The 13,112-nt window shown below is 44.1% G+C and overlaps 1 protein-coding gene across 1 annotated transcript in view; it reads right to left on the bottom strand.

Moving 5' to 3' along the window:
* The window catches only part of LOC121278030 (dedicator of cytokinesis protein 2-like), a 1,199,266-nt gene that overhangs the window by 783,634 nt on the left and 402,520 nt on the right, over positions 1–13,112 (bottom strand). The gene's annotated exons all lie outside the window — the stretch shown is intronic.

Raw genomic sequence — 13,112 nt, 5'->3', positions numbered from 1 at the left:
ACTACTGGACTATCATAAAAACCCATCTGGTATATTAGTGTCCTTCAGGGAAAGAAATTTGCTGTTCTTACCCAGTCTGGCCTAAATGTGACTCCAGACTCACAGACTGTGGTTGACACTTAACTCACCTCTAAGATGGCCTAGCAAGCCACTCAGCTGCACCAAACTGCTAGTTAAAAATATGTACACCACATGGACTGCAGCAGTTCAAGAAGACAGATCATCACTGCCTTCTCAAGGCTAACTGAAAATGGACAATAAATGCTGGATTTGTCAGTGACGCCCACATCTCATTATGTCATCTCTCCATAGGATCCTTGAGGGATGTGCCAATAATGCTGTTCAATCCAAATTAACAAATACAAAGTGCTTGAATTTTTTAGCACTCTCATCAGATCAGGGTTTTCTATAGGGCTTTACAACCAATGAATTACCTACTTGAAGTGTAGTCAGCATTGTAATATGGACTGAAAAGCCTGAAATGATGATGTAACTGATTCATTTTGGCTGCATGTTATGACTATAGTTATGCTGTGAGAATGTGCATAAGACACGATAGGGTTAAGTTGGATTGGCCACTGTTGAATTTTCAAGCTTGAACATTGTGGGAGCGCAAGGGTTAAAGTGGGTGAAAAAAAATGGTCAGTTCACCTGTGCAAGCACTTAAACAGAAAGTCTTAAAGAGGATATAGGTCATAAGATGAGCAAGAAGCCTGTAATAATATCAGGTACACGTCAGTTTTTATTGCAAATTTTTACAAAATTCATTCATGGAGTGTGGGCATCGCTGGCTAGGCCACCATTTATTGCCCATTTCTAATTGCTCTTGAGAACTTGGTGATGAGCTGCCTTCTTGAACCTCTGCAATCCATGTGGTGCTGTGCTGTTAGGGAGAGAGTTCCAGGATTTGTCTGCTGCCTTTGTCCTTCTAGATGGTAGTGGTCATGCATTTGAAAGGTGCTGCCTAAGGAGCCTTGGTGAATTCCTGCAGTGCATTTTGTAGATGGTACACACTGCTGCCACTGTGCATCGGTGGAGGGAATGAATGTGGATCGGATGCCAATCAAGTGGGCTGCTTTGTCCTGGACAGTATCAAGCTTCTTGAGTGCTGTTGGAGCTGCACTCATCCAGGCAAATGGGGAGTATTCCATCACTCTCCTGACTTACGCCTTGTAGATAGTGGCCAGGTTCTGGGGAGTCAGGAGGTGCGTTACTCACCGCAGGATTCCTAGCCTTTGACCTGGTCTTGTAGCCACAGTATTGATGTGGCTTGACCAGTTCAGTTTCTGATCAATGGTCACCTCCATGATGTTGATAGCAGTAATGGTAATGTCATTGAACATCTGAAGTCTAATCCATTAACATAGAGTCATACAATCAACTAGCAGAGACAGAGGCCATTCAGTCCATCATGTCTGTGCTGGCTTTCTGAAAGAGCCAGGGTTTTGAAATGCTGCTAACCTTGATTTGAAATGGCCTAGCAAGCCACTCAGCTGTACCAAACTGCTAGTTAAAAGTACGTACATCACATGGACTGCAGCTGTTCAAGAAGACAGATCATTCCACTCCCCTGTTCTTTCCCCCACAGCCCTGTAAACCTTCCCTTTTAAACTATATGCAATTCCTCTTTAAATATTGCCATTGTACCTATTTCAGTTATCCTCTGGCAGTATATCCCAGAGCATAACAGTGGCAATCACTGGGCTAGTAATCCAGGGACCCCAGGCTAATTTTTTATTCATTCAAGGGACGTGGGTGTCACTGGCTAAGCCAGCACCTATTGCCCATCCCTAACTGCCCTCATTCAGAGGGCATTTAAGAGTCAACAGCATTGCTGTGAGTCACATATAGGCCAAGCCAGGTAAGGACTGAAGATTTCCTTCCTTTAAAGCACATGAGTGAACCAGGTGGGTTTCGACAACAATCGACAATGGTTTCATGGTCATCATTAGACTTTTACTTCCAGATTTTAATTGAATTCAAATTCCACCATCTGCCACGGTGGGATTCAACCCAAGTCCCCAGAGCATTACTCCAATGCTCTTGGAACTTGAGTTCAAATCTCACCACAGCAGCTGGTGGAATTTAAATTCAATTAATAAATCTGGATCTGCAATGTAAAGCTCATCTCAGTAACGACCATGACAACTATCACTGATTGTTATAAAAACCCACCCTTTAGTGAAGGAAATCTGCCATCCTTTTCCAGTCTGGCCTACATGTGACTCCAGCCCCACAGCAGTGTGATTGACTCTTAACTGCCCTCTGAAATGTCCAAGGGCAATTAAGGGAGGCCAAAATATGCTGGCCTTGCCAGCGATGCCCACATCCCACGAAAGAATAAAGGGAAGAAAATAACACACTGCATAAAAGTAAAAACTCTCCTGATTTCCCCACAGCACTTTTGCCATTCATTTTAAATCTAGGATTTGCTGACCCTCATTCCAGTAGAAAGAGCTTCTGCTTGTCTACTCTATCAAAACCTCTAATCATTTTGGATATCTCCATTAAATCTCCCCTTAACCTATTCTTGCAACGTGTTGTGAGACATTTCTGAAATGTGATGCAGTGTAACATGAACAGTCAAGGCAGTCAATTCCTGATCGTGTTTTCTTTGTCTTCCACCATTTCGGCTTTCCTAACACATCCGTGTCAAGCGGGGTGGCTGAGTTATTTATTTATTTCCTCAGTCACTGTTAGATGGTGTCCCTATATTCACGAAGAGCTGGCCTGCGTCGATATGACAAGCCAGTGCTTTGTGAGTGCCCCTAATAAGAGCAGCAGCCACTCAGAATGCCATGCGAGTCATGACAGTGAGCCCTCGCATGCTAATGATAATCTGAACAGATGTTGCCATCAGCTCTGCAATTTAAAATAAAAGTCAATAGATGTCGATAATCTCATGTGTATGAAGGAGGTATGGGCAGCATTAGGGACGTAGAATGTTGACTGCACGTTAACACAGTAAAGAGACTTTAAACAGGCCACTGATCACACATTTTGGGGAGAGAAGTGGCGGCAGCTGTGATGTGATGTGGCAGTAATAACAGAAACGTGGCTAAGAAATGGTGAGCGCTGGGCACTTAGTGTACAAGGACATTAAGGGCTGGATTTTTTTGCAGCCCACCGTGGCAGCAACCATGCTGGCTGGTGTCACTTAACCATGGGAGGCCCCCTGTCAGCCTCCAGACATCGAGAAAACATCTCCCCATTACGACAGAAGGCAGAGCAACTGAAGTGGGCATGGACAGGGTGGATAGGGAGCAGCTGTTCCCCTTAGTTGAAGGGTCAGTCACATGGAGGCATAAGTTCAAGGTGAGGGCCAGGAGGTTTAGGGGCGGATGTGAGGTGATGGTCTGGAATGTGCTGCCTGGGAGGGTGGTAGAGGCGGGTTGCCTCACACCCTTTAACAAGTACCTGCATGAGCACTTGGCACGTCATAACATTCAAGGCTACAGGCCAAGTGCTGGCAAATGGGATTAGGTCAGTAGGTCAGGTGTTTCTCACATGTCGGTGCAGACTCGATGGGCCGAAGGGCCTTTTCTACACCATGCGAAAAGAAAAGTGGGATTCCAGAACAGCAGAAATGGGACGTCAGTTAAGCTCATTAATGAGCTAACTGACAACCTGTTATGTCTGAGCCCAACACAATTTAGTGGTCACTCGAGGGTTAAATCAAGGCCTCACTGGACTCCTGCACCTTCAGAAAGCTACCCAGCAAAACCTGTAGGGTTTGCCAGTAGTTTCCGGTGGGGGTATGTAGTGGGGGACGTTGTGGTCAGGCACTTTGTGCTCGACTGGGGGACCTGGCATCTGGCAGTGCGGTAAGGGGAGGGGTGTGGCTTCTGGAAGCCACAGTGTCCTGCCCTTGCCTCCAACTCCCCTTCCCCCCCCACCCCAGGACTTCCATTCCCCAACCCTCCATCCTGCCTTTGCTCCCCTGTGGCCTGGGGTTGCCCCATGACCCTGGGCCTCAGGTGGGTGCAGTGCTCCCAGAAGCCACTTCTTCCGCTGTTACTGGTGGTGATGATGAGCTGCCAGCCTCCAATTGGCCAGCAGCTCCCAGCGGGCACTGGACTTCTGCTGCCAGGGACTCTATTCATGGGGAAGGACCTGATGATGGCCAATTAAGTGCCAGAAGGGAACTTGATTCCATTAGGCTTCCACCATGATACTACGCCAATTCCCGAGTTGGTTCTCTGAGTGGCGGGTAAGATGCCTGTCAGTTTGATAAAATTTCAGCCAAAATATTCAGAAATGATAGAGCAGGGGGAAAAAAAGGAGGTGCATTGTCAGTTAACATTGGTGAAGGCACTGCAGTACTGGAAAGAGGGGATGTCTTTGAGGGGCAAGAACAGAGTCCATTTGGTTAAAGTTGAAAAGCAAAAAGGTTAAGATCACACTACCTGGGGTGTTTTATAGGCCTCCATATACTGAGAGAGGGATAGAGGAACAAATCTGTAGGGAAATCACTGTGATGTGCAAAAGTAATAAGAGTGTCGATACTGAGTTGGTGGACTTTGATTACCTAAATATCGATTGGGATAATGTTAGAACAAAGGCTAAGGAAAAACAAAAGAACCTAGGGACATAGGAAACAGGGCAGAAGGAGGCCATTCAGCTCCCCGAGCTTGCTCCATCATTCAATTAGATCATGGCTGATCTTCCACCTCACTGTAAGTATCATGAACGTGTTGTTAAGATGTTATAGATGTTTAAGGACAACTGCTTGAAAAACACGTGTTTGCTAAAAAGAGAAACTTTTAAAAAGCCTTTGTTCAGAAAAGGGATGTATGGGCAGACTATTTGGCACCTTTCGGTGTTGGTTTAAACCCTTATCAAACTGCTTATCTCAAGAAGGATCACAAAAGACATTTTGAAATTCAAATGAGTGTTTCACAAATGTAAATGATATCCTTCCACTTGCTGGCCACCTTTCAGAACAAAGACAATTAACTGATAAGGACCTTAATGTAAAGCTGAATTGTGGGTAGGAGAGAGGCTGTTTGATTGGCCCATTCCTAATACCTAAGAAACATGATTTGTCAGCTTGGGAGCAGCCATCTTTGGGTTTCATACCATAAGGAATGGCTGGAAACCGCATAAAGGAAGAACCATCTTAAACATCATTGGGGAGGCACTTTGAAACAGAAACTGCTTCTCAACAGGGAGAGACTGAGGAAGGCTTCCAGAAACAGCTATCGGACTGTTGTACTACCTCAGGCAATCAAGTGCCACCATCTGCAGGACTGTAAAAGTGAAAGCAGGAGGCTTCACTCACGCCCAGGGCCTGTTCTGCTTCTTGAGTCCACTTGCAAAAGCAAACTCCAACTCTTCAACTACAGAAGCCATTGCAGCTGCTAAATCAAACCTCAAGTTTCAACCCTTCACTTTGAAAAAAAGGAACTCAAGCAACAGGTGTGCAATTATATCCAACTGAGACTTTTTTAAAAATTCATTCACGGGATGTAGGCTTCGTTGGTTGGGCCAACATTTATTGCCCATCCCTAGTTGCCCTCGAGGAGGTGGTGGTGAGCTACTTCTGAGACCGATCTGAAATCTCAAGTATCTCTTTTACTTTTTCTGCATTTTAAGCTTTGTATCTGTATTTAGTTCATAACTTTATTACTTTTACCTAAATAACTTTCATCAGCCATCTTTATAATAAACTAACCTTTATCATACTTAAGACCAAAGCTTGTCTGCTGGGTTATTTTTAAATAGAATGACTCATAAATCAAAAGGGGGCTGAATGTACATACGCAAATTCTTAGCTCACCACCACTCCCAAGAGAACTTCCTTGATCAGTATGTTCTGAGCCCAGCCGAAAAGGAGACATTGCCGGATCTGTTGCTGGGAAATGGGGTGGGCCAAGTGGACTAAATGTCTTCGGGGGAACACTTGGGCAGAGTGACCATTGTATCATAGGTTAGATTAGTAACGGAAGAGAGCAAGGAACAATCTAGTATAGAACTTCTAAATTGGAAGAGGGCTAATTTTAATGTGAAGGGTTCCAGCCAGGATAAAATGGAACCAGGGCCTGACAGGAAACACTGTAACAGAACAATGGGTGATCTATAAGAGGTGCTCCAGGTACAGGCTGGGTACATTCCCACAAAGGCAAAAGGTAAGGGAGCCAAAAACAGGGCTCCTTGGATGATAAGGGAGATGGGGATTATGATGAAGCAAAAAAAAGGAGGGTGTTTGATATATGCCAGGTGAACTATTCAAATGAAAACCAGGTCAAACCCAATAGGTTGAGAGGGGAGGTGAAGTGGAAAATAAGACTGGCAATGAGAGAATGTGAAACTGGAGTAGCAGTCAGCATAAAATGGAACCAACAATCTTTTACCAGCATATAATTTGTATGTGGGTATTAAGAGGTGGAATGGGTCCTGTTGGGGACAAAGAGGGTGATCTATGTTGAGACATACAGGGCAAGGCTAGAATACTTAATGAATTCTTTGTATCAGTGTTTATTAGGAGGAATCTGACAAAATATCGGTATAAGTGGAGATAGTGGAGGCAATGGATAGCATGATAATTGAAAGGGGAGAGGTACTGGGAAGGTTGGCTATGATTAAGGTAGATAACTCATCTGGCCCAGATGGCTTGAAACCTAGGTTGCTAAAGGAAGTGGGGGTGGAGATAGTGGAAGGGCTTGCCTTAAACTTTCAATTTTCCCTGGATGCCAGGGGATTTGAGAGTTTTTATTTTATTCATTCACGGGATGTGGGCTTCGCTTTTATTGCCCATCCCTAGTTGCCCTTAAGAAGGTGGTGGTGAGCTGCCTTCTTGAACCGCTGCAGTCCATGTGGTGTAGGTACACCCACAGTGCTGTTAGGGAGGGGAGTTCCAGGATTTTGACCCAGCGACAGTGAAGGAACAGCGGTGAGTGACTTGGAGGGGAACCTCCAGCTGGTGGTGTCCCCATGTGTCTGCTGCCCTTGTCCTTCTAGATGGTACTGGTCGTGGGTTTTGAAGGTGCTGCCTAAGGAGCCTTGGTGAGTTCCTGCAGTGCATCTCATAGATGGTACACACTGCTGCTGCTGTGTGGTGGTGGTGGAGGGAGTGAAATTTTGTGGATGGGGTGCCAATCAAGCGGGCTGCTTTGTCCTGGACGGTTCCCAGCTTCTTCAGAGGCAAACGTGTCACCCTTATTCAAGAACAGATGTAAGGATAGTCCAAGCAATTACAGGCCAGTGATTCTAACATTAGTGATGGATAAAGTTTTGGTATCCTTAATTGGGGAAAAATAAACAGGCACTCGGAGGGGTTAAGGATAGCCAGCATGAATTTGTAAAAGACATCATCCTGGACTAAACTAACTGAGTTTTTTGATGACATAACAGATTGATATGCATTCTTAAGAAGATTTTTGACAGGGTACCACATAAAAGGCTGGTTAACAAAATTGAGGCTTATGTAGTAGGAGGGTCAGTATCCAATTGGATAAAAAATTGGCTTAAGAACAGAAAGCATCAAATTGTGGTAGATGACGGTTTTTCGGACTGGATGCTGGTAGACAGTGGTGTTCCCCAAGGGTAAGTGCTAGGTCCACCGGTTTTTTTTTTTTTGCTATATTTAAACGCCTTGGATCACTGATTACAGATTAGGTTTTCAAAATTTGCTGATGATACCACAAACTTGGAGGTGTGGCAAACGGTGAGGATGACTAGTTAACAGCAACAGTACATAGACAGGCTAGCAGAATGGGCAGACCAGTGGCAGATGGAATTTAATATAAGGAAGTGCGAGGGGGTTCATTTTGGCAGAAGGGATAAGGGAGAGGCAATATGGACTCAACGGCATAGTTCTAAAGAATGTGCAGGAACAGAAGTACCTGGGGATGCATGTTTATTGATCTTTGAAGGTGGCAGTAGATATTGAGAGGGTGGTTAGCAAAGCATATGGGATCTTGGACTTCGTAAATTGAGGTATTGAGTACAAAAGCAGGGAGGTTATGCTGAACAATTCTAAAGCTTTGGTTAGACTCCAACTAAAGTACTGCATCTAGTTCTGGTCACTGCACTTTCGGAATGATGTGAAGCTCCTTGAGACGGCACAGAGAATATTTAACAGAATGATTCAAGGGTTTGGGCAGCTTTAGATACAAAGTTAGGTTGGGTTGTTCTCCTTGGAGCAAAGGAAATTGAGGGGAGATTTGATAGGTGTGTACAAGGTTATGACAGGTTTCGATCAGATAAGAAAACCAAGGGAAAATCATTCCTGTTAAGTGAATATGTAAGGACTAGGGAACACAGATTGAAGATTTTGGGCAAGAGATGCAGGGGGAATGTGAGGAAGAACTTTTTTTTTTACACACACAAGTGCAAATGACCTGGAACTCGCTGTCAACGTGAGTGGTGGAAGCAGAAACAATGATTTCAAAAGGAAATTAGACGGGCACTTGAAGGAAATAAACTTGCAGAGCTACAGAGATCATTAAAAACGTATTATCTGGTCACTAGAACATTGGTATTTGTGGGATCTTGCTGTGAGCAAATCGACTACCGCATTACATCAGCGACTGCACTGCAAAAGTACTTAGCTCTGAAGTACGTTGAACTTCTCAATATTGGACTCGAAACAATAACTCTGTTTCTCTCTCTACAGATGCTGCCAGACCTGAGTTTTTCTAGCACTTTGTTTTTATTTCAGATCTCCAACACCCACAGTATTTTGATTTTATATTACTGCAAAAGTACATTGGCTGCAAATCATTTTGAGGCTTATTGAGTCACGGAAGGTGCGAGATAAATATTAAATCTATATATGCTATACAAATGTTTGGCATCCAATTTTCTCTAGATCCCTCACATAATCAGTAACTGTTCTTAATTATGCAAAAATAGTTCATGTAACTGAGGTCTATGGTCTACACATCTTCTGGTCTATTTGTTTTTAATGTTGACTGTGTTAGTCACAGACAGCCCTTTGAAATCTCTTATTACAAGGTGTGATTACTACAAGATTATTATAGCTGTGAACTATAACGGAGCCAAAGGTGCAAATCAGTGATGCTGCTGATGTATTTTTGTGAATGATTTGAGTGTAAAAATATATATTTCAATATTGTAGAATGACAGCCCTGTGGGTGAACAAGGGTCATGAAACTGGGGAGACACGAGGAATGGAAATCTTCACAGAAAACCAGCTAAATATAGAGCAGTGTTGACCTCTGGTTTTATTTCTTCCAGGGTGACATTTTCTTTGCCCTCGACATAGTGCTGTGAAGCACTGCAGGCTTATGAGTTCATCCAGAAACCCGTATCTTGCGCCACTTTCCATTCCAACCATCACCCCTGTGCTGTCAGTCCGGCAATGCCACCATTTTAAGATTCACATCCTCCTTTTTCAAAACACTACGTGCTCTTGCCCCTCCTTACTTATTCAACCTTCTCCAGCCCTACAACCATCGAAGTCCCTGCACTCCTCCAATTCTGGTCTCTTTCACATCCCTGATTTCCATCACTCCACCACTGCCAGCGGTGCCTTCAATTGTCTCGGCTTTAACCTCAGATTCTTCCCTAAACCTGTCTGTCTCTCCATCTCTCTCTCTTTAAGTCAGATGCTCCTTAAAACCTACCACGTTGACTCTGGTTCTGCTAGTTTCGTGGAAAGAAACATAGTCAAGGTTTGAGGCCAATGATCTTTCATCAGAGCTTCTGGCGAAAGGCCATTGACCTGAAACGTTAACTCTGTTTCTCTCTCCACAGCTGCTGCCTGACCTGCTGAGTGTTTCCAGCATTTTCTGCTCTTATTAAGGAGATATTTGGAACCAAAGTTTGGTCAACGTGGTAGAGTCCTAGGCCCAACCATTTCAGCTGCTTCATCAATGACCTTCCTTCCATCATAACATCAGAAGTGGGGATGTTTGTTGATAACTGCACAATGTTTAGCACCACTTGTGATTCCTCAGATACTGAAGCAGTCCATGTCTAAATGCAGCAAGACCTGGTCAACATCCAGGCTTGGGCTGACAAGAGGCAAGTAACATTCGTGCCACACAAGTGTCAGGCAATGACCATCTCTAATAAGAGGGAATCTAGCCATTGCCTCTTGACATTCAATGGCATTACCATCACTGAATCCCCGACTATCAACATCCTGAGGGTTACCATTGACCAGAAACTAAAATGGACCACCCATGTAAATGCTGTGGCTACAATAGCAGGTCAGAGGCTAGGAATCCTGCAGCACACAACTCACCTCCTGACTCCCTAAAACCTGTGCACTGTCTACAAGGTAAAAGTCAGGAGTTTGATAGAATACTCTCCGCTTGCCTGGCTGCAGCACCCAAAACACTCAAGAAGCTTGACACCATCTGGGGCAAAGCAGCCTGCTTGATTGGCATTCACTCCCTTCACCACCGACACACAGTGGCAGCAGTATGTACATCTACACGATGCACTGCAGGAACTCATCAAGCTACAACCACTACCATCTAGAAGGGCAGCAGGCACATGGGAACACTGCCACCTGAAAGTTCCCCTCCAAGCTACACACCATTCTGCCCTGGAAATATATCACCGTTCTTTCACTGTCACTGGGTCAAAATCCTGGAACTGGACCAGCCAGCGAAGCCCACATCCCATGAATGAATAAAAAACGAATTCTCCTCTTATTTCGGATTTCCAGCATCAGTATTATTTTGCTTTTGTAATTTTGTTTTTCTAATATCTCCATACATAGATTGGTGTCAAATGCTGTTGGATAGCTTTCCTGTAAGTTCTTGGGACATTTTATTACATTAAAGTTGCTGTAAAAATAAGTTGTTTTTTCCTATTCGTTCATGGGATGTGGGCATCGCTGTCTAGGCCAGCATTTATTGCGCATCCCTAATTGCCCTTCAGCTGAATGGCATGCTAAGCCATTGCAGAGGGAATTCAAGAGTCAACCACATTGCTGTGGGTCTGGAGTCACATGCAGGGCAGGCCAGCCAAGGACATTAGTGAACCAGATGAGTTTCTCTGACAATCGATGTGGTCATCAAAAGACATTTAATTGCAGATTCTTACTGAATTCAAATTCCACCATCTGCCATGGTGGGATTCAAACTTGGGGTCCCCAGAGCATTATTCTGGGTCTCTGGATTACCAGTGACAATACAACCGGTGACAGGCTCCTCCAAACACTCCAAGATAGGGTAGAGCACTAAGCATGTTAGAATGAAGTTCTCTTTCTACATTCACAGTGAGGATGGGAATGTCCCTGGAGCCTCCTCACCTGTTAGTTGCTTAATTGTCCATCACCATTCATGACTGGATATGGCTGGGCTGCAATGTTTTGACCTTATCAGTTGATTGTGTGAGATCGCTTAGGTCTATCTATAGCATGCTGCTTTTGGTATGCAAGGTAGTCTGATAGTTGCAATACTGGATAAACAACCAGAAGTACTGCAGCAACTCTATAAGGCTCTTTCAACAGCACTTTCCAAACCTGTGACCTTTAGTACCCAGAATGACAAGGGCAGCAGCCACATGTGAGCACCATTATTTTCAAGTTCCCCTCCAAGTCACATAGTATCCTGACTTGGAGCTGTATCACTATCAATTCCGTGTCACTGGGTCAAAATCCTGGCATTTCCTCCCTCACAGCACTGTGGGTGTACCTACACCACAAAGACTGCAGTGGTTCAAGAAGGCAATTCACCACCACCTTCTCAAAGGCAATTAGGGATGGACAGTAAATGCTAGCATTGCCGGATATGCTCACAACAAAGCTAATAAGGCTAAAGCTACACAAAGTTCAACCACATCTGGTGTACTGTGGTCGGTTTTGAGAACAACATCTTATGTATTCTATTGAAGGGTCATTCGGACTCGAAACGTTAACTGTGTTCCTGTCCGCAGATGCTGCCAGGCTTGCTGAGTTTTTCCAGGTATTTTTGTTTTTGTTTTGGATTTCCAGCATCCGCAGTTTTTTGCTTTTATCTTATGAAAGATATACTGGCCTTAGAGAGAGTCCCGTGAATATTTACCAGAAGATACTTGGACTCCAATGGTTAGATTCTGAGGAGAGATTACTCAATATAGGGTTGTATTGCTGGAATTTTGAAGTTTAAGAGGCGATTTGAGAGGTGATATCAAAGAGTTTAAGAGAAACTGATAGGGTCAAAACTATTTCTACTGTTGAGGGTGTCGGGGGCTGGGAACATCGTCTAAAAATTAGAGCCACATCTAAAGTTAGGGAGCATGCAAAGAGTGGTAGAAGTTCGGAACTCTCTTCCACACAATCAGCAACTAGGCCAATTGTTAACTTTAGCTCTGAGATAGATTTTTGTTAATCAAAGGTATTATGGGATATGGGGCAATGGAACTAGGTTGCAGATTTTATTAAATGTTGGAACAGGCTTGAGGGGTTACCTCTGTGTCTTTGTTCTCAGGTGTCCGAGCAAGCAGCTCAACTCCTGAGTCAGGTCATGGTGATAAAATCTCTTCTCCTTTGTTTGCTGCTATTCACTGCGCAGTCATGCATATAGAAACAGGGACTTGCTGAGAGGCTGATACCTTAGAAACGATATCACAGTATGAACTAGTCCCTAAGGAAAAGATAAAACTGGCAACATGAAAAAAGGTATTTTAGAGAGCTGACAGTGCTGCTGGAGAAAACTCCTCTTATCAACAAGAAGCCATCTTATCTCACACACTTTGCCGAGTTTCCATTACTGACTCCAGCCTCTGAAAATGCAGCTGGTACTGAAAATTCATCAAAAGCTTTACTCAGTAAGATTGCTCTTTATCTCTAAGGATTTCCACTCGCAGTTTATAGCCTGTCAGCCATCTGCTGTAGTATTTATCTCTCGTATTGAGGATTTACCTCAACTGGACAAGTTTAATGCTGCTAATTTCCTTTTAAAAAAATTTACTCAACGTATTTTTCCCAGATAAAGTAAACATTGCAATATCTTGTCATTTGCCATTTCAACACTCCACCCTGCTCTCATGCCCACATGTCCGTCCTTCGCCTGCTGCATTGCTCCAGTGAAACTCAACGCAAACTGGAGGAACAGTACCTCATCTTCCGACTAGGCACTTTACAGCCTTCCAGACTGAATATTGAGTTCAACAATATTAGACCATGAACTCTCTCCTCCATGCCCACCCCC

Source organism: Carcharodon carcharias, chromosome 1, assembly GCF_017639515.1.
Source record: "Carcharodon carcharias isolate sCarCar2 chromosome 1, sCarCar2.pri, whole genome shotgun sequence".
Taxonomy (NCBI): Eukaryota; Metazoa; Chordata; class Chondrichthyes; order Lamniformes; family Lamnidae; genus Carcharodon; species Carcharodon carcharias.
Note: the sequence above shows the minus strand (reverse complement) of the source record. Positions and strands in the feature narration are given on the sequence as shown.